Source organism: Grammomys surdaster, unplaced genomic scaffold, assembly GCF_004785775.1.
Source record: "Grammomys surdaster isolate TR1022 unplaced genomic scaffold, NIH_TR_1.0 146, whole genome shotgun sequence".
Taxonomy (NCBI): domain Eukaryota; kingdom Metazoa; phylum Chordata; class Mammalia; order Rodentia; family Muridae; genus Grammomys; species Grammomys surdaster.
Genome location: NW_021604604.1, coordinates 13,000,924 through 13,009,813, shown reverse-complemented (window position 1 = coordinate 13,009,813; position 8,890 = coordinate 13,000,924).

Sequence of the window (8,890 nt, the reverse complement as noted above, 5' to 3'; positions counted from 1 at the left end):
GAGAGAGAGAGAGAGAGAGAGAGAGAGAGAGATCCTGTTTACCCTTTACTGAGATCAGTATTCCAACTATTATCATTACTTCTGTTTTGTCTCTCTTTAGATTTGTTTTTGTGGTGCTGGAGATTGAACCCTGCGTCTCACACATGTGAGGCATGTGATCAATGACTGAGCTACACCCCGAGCCCTCACTGATTCGTATACTTCTGCTACGTGTGCCAGAGTACATGCTACTGACCAGAATAAGGGCTTCTTCAGAGCCTGGTCTCTCACAGGAATCTGTCCGCAACTCGGGGATTCAAAAGTGAGAAATGCCCCTGCCTGGGTCAGAACGGAGACCGTGGTGCCAGGATCAGTGTGTGGACCACACAGGAAACACAAGGATCACTTTCCCTGTTGCCCGGCCTTCCACTGCTCATACTTGGCTTTTTGGAATCTGTCTAGCACTTGGGCAGCTTCGAAAGGCTGCTTGGGATAAACTCATTGCTGTGAGACCAGGTTGCAAGAGGGAGTGCTGAACTGCTGGCTCAAGAGACACCACTTTCCTTCCCTGGCTCCTTCAAGCCAGTCCTCAGAGTGGGCTTACCCAAGTACCCAGCATCATGCATGCTAATATTTCCCTTTGGAGAGAAGGGCTTTGAATTCTTCTTGGAAGTACATCTGACTGCACTGAGCTTCCCGAGGCCCCTCTAATAGCAACGCTATTACATAGTTCATTAACTGACAAGGAACTCTAGACACCGTTCACTGAACTTGGAACCTGCAATCAACCAGCGGTGTGGACGACCCTGAGCCCCACACGCCATCTTAGCCTCACAGAGGCCACTGGTGACAAGTCAGGCTAGAAAACCACAACCTTTCACAGACTTACATTTTCTCTTTTATTCCAATCCAAAGCCACTTTCTTGTCTACTGCTCAGCCCTTCTGAAGTTTTGTATCTATGGGTTTTTATTGCTTTACAATCTACTCTGATCTGTCATTAAAAATCTGGAGTTTCCTAGGTGAGTAAGCAGATGGACCGTTTAGTCTCAGAAAACATATGCATTTGTTTCCATGATGATGTACGATCCTTCCACATCTCAACAATGGGTTGCTAGTCCCAGCAGACCTCAAGAGATTTGCCACAGACACAGGGCATAAAGAGGATGATCTCGGACTACGCCTTAGGCTTCCGTGGGATAGAAAATGTCAGTCTAGTCTTTGATACACTCCCAGGAGAAAGGTGGAGTCTGACTCCCTTAACCCTGAAGGCGGGCCACCACGCACACTAGCAAGAAGACAGCAGAACACACGTCTGCACAAGCATGAGGAAAGCCCACAGGTTCCAGACCAGATGCAGACTGAGTAAGGAAAGCTTACCCACAAACCCGTACAGCTCAGCTGCTCTCCAACTAAGGCACTGAGGTGGCATGGCAGGTGGGAAGATCCCATTTTAAGGCACTACTCTTTGAACGGATTTGTCACCCAGCAGCAGGTAACTGACAAATACCCTTGTTAGAGAAAGTAGCCCATGAGCCCCTCTCTACTTTTTCCCAGAGCGCTGTGGTCTCTCATAGTTTCCATCAAGAATGCAGAACCATCAAGGTTCACACAGGATGGAACAAGAGCCGACCTGGTCTTAGGATTTAGCTCAGAACGCCCCACCGCTGACTCACACCTGGCATTACTGCTCACACCCGACTTCCCAACTCCAATCTTCCTAGTTCAGAAACGTCTAATCACAGAGACCAGTGGGACATGTAGACTCGAATCTCTGCACCCATCAGACATCTCTCAGCCTCAGGCGCTAGCTCCTTGGCACCTACCCTCACAGGGAAGCAGTGCTGTGCCCAGGTCCTGGGAGTGGCCACAGACTTCCACATCTGTCCACCAGCTCTCCAAGTGCTCCTGGAGCAGCAGCTCCGAGAGCAGAACCGAATCAATTGTCTCCCACTGCTCCACAGGAGAAAGGAGAAAACTCGTGGCTGTCAACAGTGTGCGGACCCAATACCAACCTGGAAACAAAGTGGTTAGGACAGGAAAATCAAACAGGCAGGATCTATGTTTGTGGTCATGATGTCTGCTAAGGTTACAAATGAGCTGGGCTGCCAGTGTGCTTATCTCTGAAATGGAGACGATACCAGCGCTCCCTGCCAGGTTTGTAAGTCCCACGGAGCCAGCACAGGAAGATTTCCCTACTTTTTCCTTCTTGCTTTCTGGTAAAACATGCCCAGCACGGTCATGCCCTCTGTACTTCCTGTCTGCTCCGTTCCAGGTGTCCAGTCAAACAGCCCTCCTTCCCTCTGCCCCAGACACCTAGAATGACATTCTACATCCAACCTGTGGCAAAGTTCTTTGGTTCTGAATTCAGAGCTGTATTTAAATACTGGTTTGACCAACTCTCCATCTCACTGTTCTGACCAAATTACCACCCACTCTTACAACGGTTGAGATCTGCTCCCTCCTCTCTCCTGTCTTCTGCTACAGCGGCATCTTCTTACCCATCAGGAGACTCGTGATAGAAAGCAAACCACACTTTATTCTAGTTCTGCCACCTTGGCCAAGTCCTCCCACTGACCTCGTGGCCTAGTAGTCTGGTCCCACGTTGACTCTCTTGTCTTAGTTTGCTTTCTGTTATGGGGACAAAACCCTGACCAAAGCATACTTAGAGAAGGAAATGGTTTATTTGGCTAATCAGTTACAAGCCATAACAGAGGGAACTCAAGGCAGGAACTGAAGTAGAGACCATGGAGGAACTCAGCTTGCTGGCTTGCTTGGCTACCTTTCTTATATGGTCAGAGCCCACTTAAGTGGGCCTAAGGATGGCACCACTCACAATGGGCTGGGCCCATACAAATACAAATACAAATTAGCCATCAAGAAAATGCCCCCATAGACACGCTTATATGCCAGTCTGAGGGAGGCAATCCCTCAACTGAGGTTCCTTCCTTCCAGGTGTGCCAAGATGACAACCAAGATTATCCAGCACACTTTGTCTCCGTTCCCTGACACCTTCCCATGATCTATTCGATCTTGCTATGGTTTCAATTTCATACATCTCTCACAGGGTCATGTGTTAGGGTCTTAGTTGACATTGGATGAGCTCTGTGGAAATGACTGAAACATAGGGCTTATACTTCATGACTGGATTAATCCACTGATGTATTCCTAATTTGATGGTGACTGGGAGGTTATGGAAAGGTTGGAAGGCAGACCCTACATGGAGGAAGAACATCATTGGAAGCATGCCTTGCAAAGATATATCTTGTTCTTGTCCCCTGCTTTCCTCTCCATTGGCTTCCTTCCTGCCATAGGTTCTCTTCTGTGATATTCACATCACCACAGACCCAGGAACAACAGAGCCCAATGGCTGGAACCTTGAAACTGTGAGCCAAGAAGGTAGAAGTCTATCCCAGTCCTGTTGGCTTCCTGTTCTTCTGCCCACATGCCGGAACAGGGTACCTGCCACTGCTTCGGTCTCAGAGGTGCTTCTGCAAACATCTAAATGTCTGCTCCTCAACCACTCCCCATCTTCCCAAAGCCAACTTCTCAGCAAGGGCTTCATCAGCACCGTAAATCACAGCAACCACCCTCTCCATCCCTGCTCAGGCTGTCTCTGTTCTTGTGTTCACATGTCTGAGTCTTGCTTGCTTGCTTCCTGGGACAGAAGTGCCTTGAGAGTGTGTGTGTATGTATGGGAGGGCATTAGTGCCTTGAGTGCGTGTGTGTGTGTGTGTGTGTGTGTGTGTTTGTGTGTGTGTGTATGGGGAGCATTAGTGCCTTGAGAGTGTGTGTGTGTATGGGGGGGCATTAGTGCCTTGAGTGTGTGTTTGTGTGTGTGTGTATGGGGAGCATTAGTGCCTTGAGAGTGTGTGTGTGTGAGGTCTTATCTGCTTCTGCATCAATGGATTTTTAAGGAAACTGCCAACACAAAGCAAATATTCAACACGTCTTCACTGTAGTTAACAAGGAGGGACACTGGTTCTTTGCTTCAAATGACCTAGGAAAACATCCAAGTGGATCATGTATGGGACCTTCATATTTTAACTGGAATAGAGTGACACTGGTCCTGCCTCACCACGGAAGGAGGTGTGGTGGCTTCGTTTTCAATGCCATAGCAGTCCTTGGAACCACCACCAGCCTGTAGTCCATACTTCCTTTGACCCTGGACACTGCCCTCATTTATAAATAAAATATCATTCCCCAACTGAGATAAAAACTGCCCAAGGTGAAGAGTGCAGCAAAGTTGGGGACCAAGTCTTCTTTCTGGAATGTTTAGAAGACTTTTTGGTTCAGCCAATGCCAAGGCTTCTACTGAACTCATGACCACCACTCATGGGGGAGTAAATGAGGGAAGCACATGTCCTGGGTCTGCCAATAGTTAGATACTGTGCAGCGGAGGTCACAGGCCAGGGGCTATGAGCCCTACAACCTGAGACTAGTTCTGATCCCACAAAAGGAGCTTCCCTTCTTCCTCTTAGGAGGGCACACGGCAGGTACGTTGGCAGCTTCCTGTATGATGAAATGAATCCTACAAAACTAAAGCGTTTAGTGACACCCATGCTCAATGCACAATAGCTTTTCCTTTTCCTTTCCTTCATGCATTCACTCAACGCAAGTGCACACTCAGCCGGGTTACAAAAGGCAATTGCTATGTCCCTCCCCATTTTTCTTTCTCCTCAAGCTCCCAGCCTAATGCTGCCCTACGGAATTGAAACTTGGGACATTCGGGGCTAAAGAGGTGGCTGGCTCCTGTATAGTTAACACAAAATGCTCCCTTTGGGGAAGTTGGGAGTCCTCAAGTCTGCTGGTTGTGTAGACACTCTGTAACCTCGCATGAATTATGAATGGATTGGGTGACCTGCCTGGCAGTGGACTTTGAATAATATCCCTTAAGAGGAAGCCACGAGGAAGAAAGACTGAAGACTGACTGGAGCCCTGGGTTCTGTGGGGACAAACTTGTCAGTGCTGGCACTTCTACATGGCACAAGGCCCAGGCATAGCAGGTGGCACAGACACGGGCTTAATTGATAGCTTAATTAAGGAATTAGGTAGGTTATAACTTCCAACCCACAGCTTGGTTAAGCTAAATTTCATTATCTCCCTTTCCTGTGGAAATGCACAGAGAAGTAAACACAGAGTGGGTGTTGTCCACCTCAGAACTTTTGCTTAAATTTTTTCCTTAACTTTTGCTTAATCTGTCCCATCTACATGAAGCTAGAAAGGAAAAATGGCGTGTTGGGAGAAAATGTCAACACATGCTACCTCTGCAACCCACGTTAGCCGTGGTTCTTCACGGATACCACCCTAAGAATCTTCCAAAGGCAGCAATTTACCCTGTTCCCTCAAGAACTTCCTGAATTAATTGCTTTCAGAAGAGAAACTTTGTCCTCAGGAGGCCTGAGCCTGGGAGATGGCTTGCTCACAAGCGCCAGTCTAGAGCCAGGCCACCAAGCTCTACGGTTTGCTGAGCGTTTTTCAATCTTAATAACTAGATCAAAATACCACTTCTAGAATGTTCCTGACTGGTGTGTTGGTTAGCTAGCTTCACATCATCTGGCTTCTCATCTTCTCTCAATCTTAGGCTTAGGAGGGGGAAGGTTATAGAGTCCCTGATTTAAATCTGCAGAGAGACGAAGAAGCAGGAGTTGGTGGTGTGCTTTGAATGTGAATCGCCCCCACAGGCTCATGGTTGAACAGTTGGTTCTCAGCGGGCAGAGCTGTCATAGGAGACTGTGGAATATTTAGGAGGCCCAGAGGAAATGGGCTACAGGAAGGCAGGCACACAGAGCCCAGAGATGTTTCCTGGCCCACCAAGGTGTCAGGAGTCCCAGCTGCACTCCACTGCCATGAAAACTTCTATTCCTTCCCCGTCATGGCGGCCATGCCCTCTCAAACGATGAGCCTCAATAAATCCTCCCTTCCTAAGTTCCTTGTGTCTGCTTAGTGACAAGAAAGGTGACTGACAGCGCTGAGAACGTTGCGATCTGGCTCCTCCCTAGCCTGGGCATTTCATTGGTGCCTCGACAATCCTGGAGTTGGGTTGGAGAAATAACCTAATGGGTAAACTGCGCTTATGTACAAGCCTAATGACCTGTGTCCCTATCCCCAGAACTCACACGAAAGCTGAATGCATTAGTTTAAGCTTCTGGAATGCCAGCAGACCACTACAGGTATGTGTGGCTGAAGCAGGAAAATCTCAAACTAGCCCAGCTTGCACAATAAAGGGAGAACTGTCCTCTGACCTCACAATCATGCCTCGGCTCCCACACCGGCAAATGTGCAAAACCACATGTATGCACAACACACACACACACACACACACACAGAGCCAATGTTGAGAGAGACCATTTAGTTTTTGGCTACTGGGACAGAACTGAGCCTAATGGCACTAGGTGTGACCTGAGGTGTCTCAAGAGATCTCTGGCAGTTTTTGAGCTATGAAACATTTTAGACAAAGGTTTGTTTGTTTTTTAATGGCTTCTTTGTTCTCACATGAAATATCCACTAAATTCTGGGCAAGCACGTTGTCCGGCCACTCAGCATCAAACTTTAACCTAAAGGAACATCCGGCTTTCTTTGAAATGGTCAAAGTCTCTTCCATAGCCTCTTCATGTCCTACTTCTTCACTGTCTTCACCGTCCCTACTTCTCTTAGCTTCAGACAGAACTCATAGATCATGGAGGATCTTTACACTTCCCTTGTCAGGCCTCTGATTAAACTCACACACCCCAGCTGCCATTTCAAAGGCAGCTTCAAGCCTGGATGCCTTTTCTGAAGTTACTTCCAAAAATCTATCCATAAATTAGTAGCTATGATATGTGTATTAACCTCTAGGACTTCAGACAGCATATTGATTCTGGGTAGAAGTTTTAGCATCTGGTTTGTCTAAGGAATTTAATTTTCTATAACCACACGTTCCCAGCATATTGTCCAGTACACACTCTCAGGAGCTCCCAAGCGCTGTGTGGACACTGAGGCTTACCCACATAGCTCTTCTCTGATTTGGAAAGTGGATTAATGAATCCACTTTAGGGATTTTGAATAGGGGATTTTTGTTATTGTTGGATTTTGTTGTTACTATTTGGAGACAGGTCTTACGTAGTCCAGGCTGATCTTGAACTCACTCAGGAAACCTAGGATGACCTTTGATTTCTGATCTTCCTGCCTCTACCTTTAAAGTGCTGGAACTGGTTACAGGTGTCACACCGAGTGTGTGGGGCTGAAGATCAACCCCAGGCTTCATGCATGTTGGGCAAGCACTCTACTTGTTCAATTTAAGGGCAGCTTGCTCCTGGGTTTGTGCTTTTCTTGGTACATATTTGATAAAATGCAAGCATATAACTGTGCCTCAATCTGGTGATATTTAAAATATGGAACAAGTCATATTTTAAGGCCTCCTCCACCTCCTCTCTGAGCTTAATAGCTTTCTGTTGCGTCTGATCAGGGCTGGCCAACACTAAAAAAGACCAGCTTTGCAGACATGCTTTTAAAAATCAATCGTTAGGTCCAACATTGATTTATTTAGCATGGAGCATATGAGATTCTCCATTTTAAGGTCTTCATATTTCTGAGATAACTGCCTTTAAATCATCATGTTTTTCAAAGTCTTAAGTCTTTGGGCATCACTTTCTAACATGCTAAAAGCAAAACTTAGTGTGTTCTCCCTCTTTAGGATGTATTACGTATGGAACGCTTGCACATGTGTGTGCACCTTCAGAGGCTGGAGTGTGGAACGGGAATTATAGGACACTGTGAGCCAACCAATGAAGGTGCTGGGAACTGAACTCGAGTCCTCTGGAAGAGCAGCGAGTGCTCTTAACCACAGAGCCATCTGAGCAGACACAGCTCTGACCTACAGCTTCCGCCCCTCCCTTTGCCCCACCCCTCACCACACCCCTCACCCCGCCCCTCGCTCCACCCCTCGCTCCCTCTGTGCTGTATGTGGCTCATGTCCTGTCCATCTGCTCAAACAGGTCTTTTCACTGTTTGCTCCCAAAGTCTTTGCAAAAACAGCTTCTCCTAACCTTCCTGACAGTCTCCAAGCCATCCTCATCCCCAATCCTCTGACAGCGTGCTGCTGAGGCAGAACTGTCAGAGCAGGCCAACTAGGACTAAGGAATACTTTTTGTGACATTAGTCAGCAAAAATTTGGATATCATATAAAACAACCTACACATTTTAAAAACAGAATTCCTTTATATGAATGTAACATAACGTATCCTGTTACTCAGATTCCAGGTTTCTTGTTCTGTTGTAAAGAACAGTGCAAAACATCCTTTAATATGTATGCCTTGACCTAGTAATGCAATATGTAGATTCTGATGCTGGAAATGCCCACATTTTAGAATGCCACTGTTGCCAGCCACTTACATTTAAGATCTCTGCTGAACGGGGATTTGGAGCAGCTTTGGTAAAAGTGTTTCCATGTAGGTCCGTCTTCGTTAGCTACATTACTATTGGCCCATTTGCCACGGGGTGTTTTGCTCATCTAAATGGGAAAAATTCTTTAACTGTCAGTGATATTAACCTCTTCCCTAGAGGAACATCTACCCTGTCTTTTTGAGTGCCCAAGTTCCAGCCACTGATAGGAAAATCTGTGCCATCACGAACCTGAGTCCAGCAAGGCTTTGGGAAACCGGAAACTCCCAAGTGTGCTCCCCAAGCCCAGAGTCTTGCTGAATAGCAAATTCAAGCCACTGTGTAGACTTAATGGACTCTAGGTCACTGTGCCAAACTGACAAATGCAGAGGAGCACCGAGACTCCTCCTCAAAGATGTCTACGCTAAGGGCAGTGCTCATGGGCACCATTATTCACGCTGCTCCGGTGAGTCTGTCTTTCCGGCCTCAGCGTTGGCTGTTTGTGCCCACACCAGCACTCGACAGCTGCCTGACCTCTGGTGGTTGTAAGCC